The following is an 11,814-nucleotide window of genomic DNA, read 5'->3' as shown; positions in this document are numbered from 1 at the left end:
AATTTGTGGCGTGTCGTGGTGAATTCGGCGGCAGGAATCAGGTGAAACAGCACTTCGGAACATTTCCCGTGATAAATGCGGTAGACGTCTCTACGCAACGTCAAGTGATCCAGCCGTTCACAGGGCACTGGGTCCCAGACAATTCGAGCTGCTCTACGTTGCACGCGGTCAAACGGTCCAAGCTGATACTGGGGTGCGCCAGACCAGAGATGACAGCAATACTCCATGTGTGGCTGGACCTGCGCTTTGTAAAGCGCTAGAATGTGTGCTGGCAAACGAGAACCCGAACATGTTTGTGTCTGAAATGAAGAATGTGCTATGCTATGACTCTTGAGTGCCGCCGGCAAAATTAACTCCAATTTAACTCTGAGAAGACAAGTTTGTGCGTTCACCGCTAATAGACAAAAATAAAAGTATCCCCTCGATTCAAGATCAGTCTTCTAACTACCAAAGCTTGATTCGCCAAACACGGCGTCGTTATATCGACAGCTTGCTCAGTTCCGTACTTGGAAGAGAAGGCTCCCTATTTATGTCACTTTAGCTACAACCTGCAACTATATAAGGCGCAAATTCGGCCTCGCATGAAGTACTGTTCTCACCTCTGGGTTGGCGCTCCCCAGTTACAGCTTCTTCCATTTGACCCCATACAATAATGAGCGGTTCGAAACATCGACGATCAGGCCATCTTTGAACGGCTTGATGCTTTGACGATGCGTACAGAAGTGGGTTCTCCCTGTATCTTGTACCGTACCTATATATTATTTTGGGCATTGCTCAGTTGAGTTCGGGTTAATAACAAACGGCTGCATTCGACCACCAGACATGATGCGAATAATAACCTGTTTCATGTTGACGTCTGGCATATTCTGCAACCGCGTGTTTTTTGAGGTACTTCTTGCCTCGAACAGATACTTTGTGGAATCAATTACCGGCTCTAGCTTTCCCGATCGGATAAGACTTAGCATTAGGTCAATTAGACTGATGGGCTTCCTATGCTGTAAAGTATACTATGCCATAAAAAATTGTTACGTAGCTTTTATGCAATTTTCATCACATCCCTTCATTTGACAGAGATGAAAATTTGTATAGGTATCAAAGTGATTTTCACGGAGGAAGTAAATCTACACCAGGCCTGTCTCACTCCCCGTGTAGGTATAGAAATCTTAAGTACGCACGACGGCCTCTACAGAGTAAGCCAGCCAGTAGGGACTCACGAGGACGAGCGAGCAGTGACACACGCGTCAGCTTTGTTGTCACCTTCCTACTTCACAGATACGATATATTATTAAATGGAGAAACATAAATAAAGCAAAGCATATTAAAAGGTCATTGCGATCCAAATTTATTTTTCCAAGCTTCCTAAATACGCTGAAACAATCTAATTTAAAGTGATTATTATTAATACAATGAAAGCATTCATGATAGCTACCTATTTATTTCCTATAGTATACCTACTAAGTAGGTTTGACTATGTCGTAGTCTTCCAATACCTACATTACTATATGCAACTTTTGGTTTGACAAGGAAAGAATATTGATTTAAAATAACGATTACATAACTATTTATATTAAAGAAAAAACTGGGCTATTTGTATAAGATGACCTTATACTAGGTAGGTATAGTTTTAGGTAAATAAGGCAACCTTATGTCGTCAGAAGGGGTAAGAGTCACGCGATACAAAAGAGGCAAGTTCTTTTTATTTATTTATTTTATTTTATTTAATGGATCACCAACATTAGAAATAGTAGTTACAGTTTTAATAATTAATTTATAAAATATAACATTGCATTAACTTATAAAATTTAACTTTTCCTACAATTAAAGGTAATCATAGCATGCTTTGTGTTACAAAAATTATTAGTAAGGAGAAATCAAAAAAAATATTAATTAAAATTAGTAAATTAACTACGAGCTATTTATATTAATTACAAATCTGTGAATGCAATATTCCAACCAATTTATTATGTAAGACTTCCTAAGTATTACATTCTGAGGCTGTAGATAGGTCACACTTAATAAGCTTTAATTTAAAGTTGTTAAGACTAACTAAACTAAATATTAACTTCTAGGCGAATAAAAATGTAGGTTAGTAGCGCTGTGCAATGTGAATTACACTTTATTGTATGACCACTAGAGTCCCTATTTCTTTAATCGATTTTGCGGAGTGAGACTTCCGTCATTGTACTATTATTATATTCTTTGTCTATACTAAGATTAGTATCTTCTACAGAGTCGTAACTCGCCGCCAGATGGCATTACCTGAGTATACTTACTTATGTAATGATATACTGAGTAATTTTTACATGTACATTTTGTTCTAACTTGGCACAAGATGGCACTGCATCGCATAAACTTATTAATCTATAGGTAATATTATATTTTAACGGTTACCTATTTATTCAGACACCAATTTTTCAAACTTGCTTATTCTTTCATAATTGACGAACTGCCCATATAACTTTCGACTTCTTGTTCATCAAATATATTTTACATGCTCTAGGGAGGCGCCCCAGCACTCATGTCATTTAGCCAACCATCCAAAGGACACATGATCCATAAATCTTATTACCATTTTTTTTGTATTTCTAACTACAAGCACAAAATTCCACATACTTAATATAGAATTTTGTGTTTGTTGTTGTTTTGAAAATGAACTACAATACAAAAACCCTTATTTTAATTCCTTAGGTGTGAAATAATAATAGTCTTTATTAAAAGGTATAAACCCAGTACAGCCTAATACATTGTAAGAAAAAAAAAACTATATTAATTGCCGATGGTAATATGCTTATATATAGTTCACATTTTGTCGTCACTCGTCATGCTCAGTCAAATTTGTTGTCCATGGTAGGTACCTGTTCCTGTTGTATGATGAAATGAAAAGAATGATGAAATTTACTAAGAATTTAAAGTTTGTCACAACTGCCACAAGTCTGCGGTTTTAAATCAGTTAGGACAAGTAATTATATTTGTTTAAATGTAAATCAAGCATAGATATTTAAATTATTGGGAAGTAGATGTAGTCGAGTAGTTGTTGAATAGGAATTGAGAAGTCACGTACGCCTCGGACGTGAGGCACATCGTGATGTGATAGGAAGTCGATCAAGAGGAAAATCCTTAAAGCTGATACGGTCCACTTTATAAGTTTGACGAATGTGTTCGCGTCTACAATGTTTTTACGTTGCCACCAATAAACAAACATACCGAGGTAATCTGGAAGGCGAGCCAAAGGACAATGCGCAAAACACACGAAGAAGCGTTATCTGGTCATCAATAAAATAAGGCAATAGTATAGTATCGAAAGATCGAGTGGTTGACAACACTCCCCTGATGCCTTGCCTAGTATTGGGTCTAGAAACATCGAGTGATTGCTAATTTCGTTGCCACCTGAAAGGCAAAGTTAAATTGGCTTCAAGGAAACTCGCCAATAGAGGACGGCCACATTCTAGCGCTCTACAATTCTAGCGCAGGTCCGACCTACTGGTTTTTTGCTGCAGTGGCTACATCATTTAGCACTGCGCACAACTTTGCTATTCACTTTTTCATAGGACTTGTAGTTTTGCCGGAAATCGATATAATTCCTTTTTAACCCCCCCTTTCCCACATCCCGATCTCAGAGCCCCCGCAATTAGTTGTAAATCTTCTTTATATTTCATCCAATATCTTAACCATCTCCAACCCTTAAAAATTCTAACCTGTTAATGTCCCTAATTAATTTGAGAATTTTGATACGGTTTTGTTCTACATTAAACCAACACCTTATTGTATTTAATAATTTAAACTCATTCTAAAGGTTAGCTTGAATAAACCGTTAAAATGGGTATTTCTTATCATTGATTTGTCTGAGCAGTTTCAATTTTAGTGATGTTTAGGTGCCTAACATTTGTTCAACACTAAACGATACGAACGCTCGCGGCTAAACGCCACCTAATAATTATAAGCTAACAACACCATTTTACATAAACCCAGTATAGTAACTAGACATCGGTTTTGTGTGGCCAACATGAGACAGATATTATCCTATATACAGGATGTCCCAAAGTTATGGGACATGAAGGGAAAGTACCTTAAATATCGAAGATAGGGTATTTTACTGAAAGAAGACTTTATGTTATTTTTAAAAGTTAGTACTTCTGCATTCAAAGATTTTCTAAAAAATACTTGCCTCGTCTGGGAATCGAACCGACTAAAATGTAAAAAGAAACACCTCTTCTTTTATGATGCCAATCCAAAGAATGGCCAAAAACTAATAACTCTTCTTAAGTAACATAGTATTTTAAAAGAAAAGAACAACGTAAAATGAATGTTTTCCTACTTGGATTGGTATGAATGGACCGATTAGATGGCCGGCCAGATCCCCGGACCTTACACCATTAGATTTCTTCTTTTGGGGATACGTGAAAGATATGCTATACAAAAAGCGATACGAGAACGTGGGCGAGTTACAAACAGAATTGTGCCATATCATATCGAGTATTCACCATAAAATGATAAGAAAATCAACAGGCAGCGGACTCATTAAGAGATTGGCGATTTGCGTAAGACAAGAGGGATCACATTTTGAGCATTTAATTAATTAATTTACAAAAAAATAGCCACTTAATTGACTACTTTCTTTTAAACTACTATGTTACTTAAGAAGAGTTATTAGTTCTTGGCCATTCTTTCGATTGGCATCATAAGAGAAGGGGTGTTTTTTTTTTACATTTAAGTCGGTTTGATTCCCAGACGAAGCAAGTATTTTTTTGAAAATCTTTGAATGCAGAATTACTAACTTTTAAAAATAACATAAAGTCTTCTTTCAGTAAAATAGCCTATCTTCGATATTTAAGGTACTTCCCCTTCATGTCCCATAATTTTGGGACACCCTGTATATATATAATATAATACAAGTGTTCTTTCACTATGACTTTTACATCGTTAAACACAACATCGCCCAATATTTCCTTCGATTCTACTTAAAATTGTCACTAATGTGGAATAAATAGTGGATATTTCATACGTTTCACAACAATGATAGCTTATTATTATAGACGCAAATTAAAGTAAACAAAATATCTGTGCAGTGGTGTCAAGTTTGTTTAGCACACCGGGAGTGCTGACCTTGTAAAAACCGGCACGCATGGCGAAACAAAACATCTAATCACTCTATCTCATTTCTTTACATTAGACTCCCATAAGTTTTCCTTTTTCTCGTGTGAGTGAGACGGAAGCTATCAATTAGTCTAGTAACTATACTTGGTCTATGCAATTCTACCTTTTCCTGCAAATAAAGATGATTTGATTTGAAAAAAAAACGAATCACTTTCCACGTATAGTTATGAGGCCTGGAGGTCTACTCGAAAAATCGACAACGATACATTCGGAACGATACGATAATACTCCGAATATATCGCAACTATCCTACTCTAACAAATGTTCGAATTCCCTATCGTTTATCGTTACCATAGACTAATATTTTGATTTTTTTACGATGCTAGCGTGAATGAAATATGTTCAAACCTAAACATTATCTGTGCTATGTCGCTGTTAAGTGTCAAAAACTCAAAAGTCAAAACTGAAAACATAGTTTAGGCCCTAAGGACCATGCCACACTCTGCACCACCATGGTATGATTTACACATAGTGTAAATGTTAAAAAAATATGTAATGAATATAATATGACCATATAAAATTGAATAAATAATACAAAACTTGCGGATAATAAAATGTAAAAAAAGTAACTTAACACTTCTCGTCGACTTCCTATTTCTCAGGCGGCCATTTGCATTATTTCTACGCATAAACGATCAACAAAATGACTTAAATAACTTAGTAGTAAAAAAATCCTGTTGAATAGTATACCACTTAGAATTATTTCAATAATATTTATTAAGTATTTATATTGTATAGCAAATATATCTATACAACTTGAAACGATAATAGCATCGACAGCCTAGAAGGTGTCGTTGAGATTATCGTAAAAGTGACGTTTGATTATTTGTGAAATTCGAATATTTGTCTCTGACATTTTCAACTAAGAGTAGGGTTAGGACCGATAATATCGTATATAATAGGTAATGTTTCGTTCGTTCAATCATCGTTTCGACATTGATTACGATGTAACTAAGAGTAGGATTCGACACGACTAATGCCACGATTTATCGAATATCGATTTTAGGAGTAGGCCCCCTGATATTGCTCTGGCATTAAATTATAATTAATAATTTAATTAACAACTCCGTTTCTTTACCCAAACTTGTACTTTTACATATTGTTTGCCTAAACTGGCATATCAATATTTATGAAACTTGTATTATTACTTGATTGAACGTCCCGTTGGCGATTACTTAATACTTTTGTTCTTGATTGTATTAATTACGTTATTATTTAAAGACTTTTTAATTTGAGTGTAATTATATAGTTTCCACTAGGTACTTGATGAGTCGTAATTCACTAAATATTATTTACGAGGATAATTCGATAAATAAGGTGTGTTTTGTTTATATAGGAGGGAATACATGGAACTGATAAACGACCCACTAAGCGATGGGTATTGTTTGCTATAAGGCAATTTAATATACTTATTCCAGTGACCTTACCCATAGGGCCGAAGAATTACCCGAAGGCAGGTGACCAGGGTTAAAATAATTATTAAAATACAATACAAATACAAAATAGTTTATTTTCTTTAGCAAGTATGTACATTAATCAATATTCATGATGAGAGCCTCCTTTTAAGCGCCTGTGTTAGAAGACTCCGCTTTTCCATAGCTTATTAATATTTATAACATTATTTACAGACAATCAAACTCTAACTACTAAGAAGTATATATGTATAGAAAGGAATAAGGTGTGTGCATTGGGTGTGTTATGAGTGATAAGTAAGGTGTGAGAGGTATTATGAAGTGTGTGTGAGTCAATGTGTGTTTGTGATCAAATGAATGAATGTTAAATGAATATTATGATTGTGTTAAAAGTTCTTCAGTTTCTGTATAAGTGAGTGAATTTATCCAAACTACTAGCATTTTTTTTACATTCATAAAGTGGTTTTGAATGGATATATATTTCCTTGTTAACCCTATTATAAAGGATGGCTGAGAGCTGGCTGTACTGGCGATTAATAACTAAAAAAATAAGACAACCACCCGAAGTACTTTTCTTTTCTGCATTTTGAAAACAAAAATTATGTTTTTTGGAATAATATTAACTCTTAGATCATTTATATGCCTCGATTGACTATTACAGCTGTGAAAACGTCGAAAAAAATAGACTTTAGAACTAACATTTATTTTGAGCAATTCACGCACACTAACACAAAGTGTCATACAAATCGCGATTGTAAGACGTAGCTTGTCACGCACACTAAACTAATATAATTGTTTTTATCGGTTGTCTAATAGCAAGAAACTCTATCTAAACGTAAGTATTCACTATCTAAGGGAGTAATATTAACTTAAATTATCTATTATTATTTATATTAACCATACGTTTAGGCTGAAACTTAATATACCGCGGTCAATTATTAGTTACATGAGATTTGAAAAACATAAAAAGTACCAAAACCATTCAAAGTATAATATCCTAAGCTTTTTTAATTTATTTATTTTTATGAAAATAAGGGACGAGACGAGCAGGACGTTCAGCTGATGGTAATTGATACGCTCTGCCCATTAGATTGCAGTGCCGCTCAGGATTCTTGAAAAACCCCAAAAATTTTGAACGGCACTACAACTGCGCTCGTCACCTTGAGACAAGATGTTAAGTCTCATTTGCCCAATAATTTCACTAGCTACGGCGCCCTCAGATTGAAACACAGAAATGCTTACACATTACTACTTCACGGCAGAAATAGGCGTCGTTGTGGTACCCATAATCTAGCCGGCATCCTGTGCAAAAGAGCCTCCTATATTAATATAGAAAAAAACGCTTATAACAAGAGTGAATTTTCTGTGTTCAAAGTCTGACTGACATTATAAATAAGACGTAAGGAGTTTCTTACTTCGTAACACATCACTAAATGACCTAAAGCTAAACAGGTGATCACAGGAACCTATGAGTTTCAGAACCAGTTATTACCAGTTGTTTTGTTACCGGGAAAAACAAGTTCCATGCCGTCAGTGTTTTGCTATACACTCGTTTTTTTTTATTAGCCCTGTGTTATAATAAGGCGATTGATCTAGGAGGGTCTCATTAATAATAATAATAATATATAATCAAACTAAATGAAAACTTGTAAAAAAGCACAAACTATAATAACATCATCCATGTAAACAAAAATATTCATAAAATTAAAACTACTGGGCCAAATTATGTAAAAATTTTATGGGACCAAATGAAAACATTCTGCATCAAACCAATGAAGAATCACGGAAATCGGTTCATAATCTCTGTGTAATCGGTATACAGACTAAAAAATGTACCAATCGAACTAACGATCAAACTAACTAATAAAACTAACCACCAGTTAGCGCACAATATGTGCGAAATTATAATCGAATAAAGTTTTCATTCATTCATTCATTCATTCAAAATTGCTCACGCATTATCGGGCTCTTTGGTCTATCTATGAGCACAACAAAATATTTTTTTTTTAATGAAAATAAGGGTCGAGACGAGCAGGACGTTTAGCTGATGGTAATTGATACGCCCTGCCCATAACAATGCAGTGCCGCTCAGGATTATTGAAAAAACCCAAAAATTCTGAGCGGCACTACAACTGCGCTCGTCACCTTGAGACATAAGTTGGCAAGTCTCATTTGCCCAGTAATGTCACTAGCTACGGCGTCCTTCAGACCGAAACACAGTAATGCTTACACATTAATGCTTCACGGCAGAAATAGGCGCCGTTGTGGTACTCATGATCTAACCGGCATCCGGTGCAAAGGAGCCTCCCACTGGTAAAACAACTCAATGGCCGCGACATAAATAAATAAAAAAGATTCTCTTGCAAAACTATTTCAAATAAACAGTGTTATAATATCTTGCACGGTGTAACGTAAGATTAAATACCACCGACTCGTACTTAACCAATTCTTCAGCAACACATGCCACAGAACATTTTATATTGAAGTCCATTACAAACAACATCAACAAACACATCTAATATGGTGTTTGTAAACAACATTGAATTAAATGTGGCCAAAGCCTTGTTCATTCAGCCTTTCTCTTTCAAGCTACTAAATAAAGCGACAAAGCTTTTCTTGTTACGATCCGGTTTGTAAAATGTTTACGAGGTGAGATAGAAAGGCTACCTACTTAAATAATAAGATAAGTGTATAAAAACATAACACTGGACTATGGTGGACTCAGTAGCCTTTGTGATGGCGTCTATCCAGCGGGTTGGCGATCGACCGCGTGCTTTCTTGCCATCCACCTGGCCCTGAACTACCAGTCTCTCCATCAAGTTCTCATTTCTAGAGACGTGACCAAAGAACTTCAGTTTTCTTAGTTGCACAATTGACGATAGTCTGTCTTTAATACGAAGCTCCTTGAGGATGGATACATTGGTGTGAAATGCCGTCCACGGGATCTTTAGGAGGCGTCTCCAGCACCACATCTCTAATGCATCGATTTTACAGCGGTCCTACAGTCACAGAGACCAAGTTTCGGCTCCATAGAGAAAGATTAGAAACACAAGGCATTTCATCAATCTGACTTTAGTCTTCTTGGTAATCCTCCTGTCCCTCCAAATCTTTCCCAGTTGTTCCACTGCAGACCTGGTGATGGCGCACCGTCCTCTGATCTCGTCGCCACATCCTCCAGTACTTGATATAGTAGAACCAAGATAAATATATTTCTGAACCACTTCACAGTTGGCTATATTGGCGTTGGTTCCAATTTGTTCGGCCCGGTCTACTATCATCACCTTCGTCTTGTCTCGGTTAATAATAAGTCCGAATTGGAGACTGGTACTTTCTAGACGGTTTAGAAAATTTTCTATATCTTCTCTAGTCTGTGCGAGAAGGGTAGTATCATCAGCGTATCTGAGGTTATTTATCACGCGTCCCCCAACAGATATTCCTTTGTTCCAATCTTCCAAGACTGACTTGACTTGACTTGAAAATAGGTTATCTATTATAACATAAATAACCTTTGTGATACCACAATTTGGGAATGGAGCGAAAGCTTCCAGGCTATTTAATTAAAAAAAATTAATATTATCATTTCAGCCGGAAGACGTCCACTGCTGGTCAAATGCCTCCCCTAAAAGCGGGGTTTTGCCATTATCGCCACGCAAACAGGTTGTCGATCTCATTTGATGGTGGTTCCCTCTTGGAAAGATGGTGCCGCTCATCGTACGTTCTTTCCTAAGTCGCTTCTTACGACACCCACGGGAGGAGATGGAATGGTGCTATTTTGGTGCGACAAAACATGCAGAGTAATAATTAAATGAGTATGGTAGATTTGACATTCAATAAGTGATTAAAAATCGTATTTCGAATGTATGAATTTGATTTTATTTAATTTTCTATTTTAATTAGCTCTTGATAAAGGCATAAGGGTCATTAATAAATACTTATCTCTCTATAGATCATCAGAAATCATTAAGTACTTAACAAATTTACTGCCAGGCAATAATTAAGTGAAAGAAGGCATGTATAATTATACACAATTAGCACCGATTGCTAGAATACCCTAGTACAACTGTATGCCAGTTAGTGTAAGTATTCGTCAGTAACAGTACCTACTTCTACCACGTCTACTTTTGATGTAAAACAGCGGTCTTCAAAAAGCTTAATGTTCAAAAGTCGCATCAAGACACCATTTCGAGAAAGCCTTGCCATATCTCAATCCTCTCATCAGGCAAGCCGCGCACTACAATGCCAACCCAACCCAATCCTCCTTTCTGATCCAGTTACCATCGGCAATATAATATGGATCCCGTTGACACATAACACCACTCTACAGTCTTCGCCGGCCGACCGACGCTGTTACTCGAAGATGGGGAGGCGTCGCATAAAATCTTTTTTTTTTATTGAAAATAGGGGACTAGACTAGCAGGACGCGCAGCTGATGGTAATAGATACGCCCTGCCGATTACAATCCAGTGTCGCTCAGGATTCTTGAAAAAACCCCCAAAATTCTGAGCGGCATTACAATTGCGCCCGTCACCTTGATGTTGAGCGTCATGATGTTAAGTCTCATTTGCCCAGGTATTTCATATATCATGTTTACACATTACTGCTTCACGGCAGAAATAGGCGCCGTTGTGGTACCCATAATCTAGCCGGCATCTTGTGCAAGAAAGCCTTCCACTGGTACTGCTTTACAAGTGATTGCTTTTACGAAGCCCAGGTTCGTGCCTTACAAGAGACACTCCTAGATCAATCGCCTTATTATAACACAGGGCTAATAAAAAAAACGAGTGTATAGCTAAACACTGACGGCATGGAACTTGTTTTTCCCGGTAACAAAACAACTGGTAATAACTGGTTCTGAAACTCATAGGTTCCTTTTATGTAGGATCGATTTTTGATCACCTTTTAGTTTAGCTTTAGGTCATTTAGTGATGTGTTACGAAGTAAGAAACTCCTTACGTCTTATTTATAATGTCAGTCAGACTTTGAACACAGAAAATTCACTCTTGTTATAAGCGTTTTTTTCTATATTAATATAGGAGGCTCTTTTGCACAGGATGCCGGCTAGATTATGGGTACCACAACGACGCCTATTTCTGCCGTGAAGTAGTAATGTGTAAGCATTTCTGTGTTTCAATCTGAGGGCGCCCTAGCTAGTGAAATTATTGGGCAAATGAGACTTAACATCTTGTCTCAAGGTGACGAGCGCAGTTGTAGTGCCGGTCAAAATTTTTGGGGTATGCCGAAAAATGGG

At 36.6% G+C, this 11,814-nt stretch overlaps 1 long non-coding RNA gene across 1 annotated transcript in view; it reads left to right on the top strand.

Moving 5' to 3' along the window:
- The window catches only part of LOC126967401 (uncharacterized), a 557,714-nt gene that overhangs the window by 485,709 nt on the left and 60,191 nt on the right, over positions 1-11,814 (top strand). The gene's annotated exons all lie outside the window — the stretch shown is intronic.

This window comes from Leptidea sinapis, chromosome 13 (genome assembly GCF_905404315.1).
Source record: "Leptidea sinapis chromosome 13, ilLepSina1.1, whole genome shotgun sequence".
Classification (NCBI taxonomy): Eukaryota; Metazoa; Arthropoda; class Insecta; order Lepidoptera; family Pieridae; genus Leptidea; species Leptidea sinapis.
Note: the sequence above shows the minus strand (reverse complement) of the source record. Positions and strands in the feature narration are given on the sequence as shown.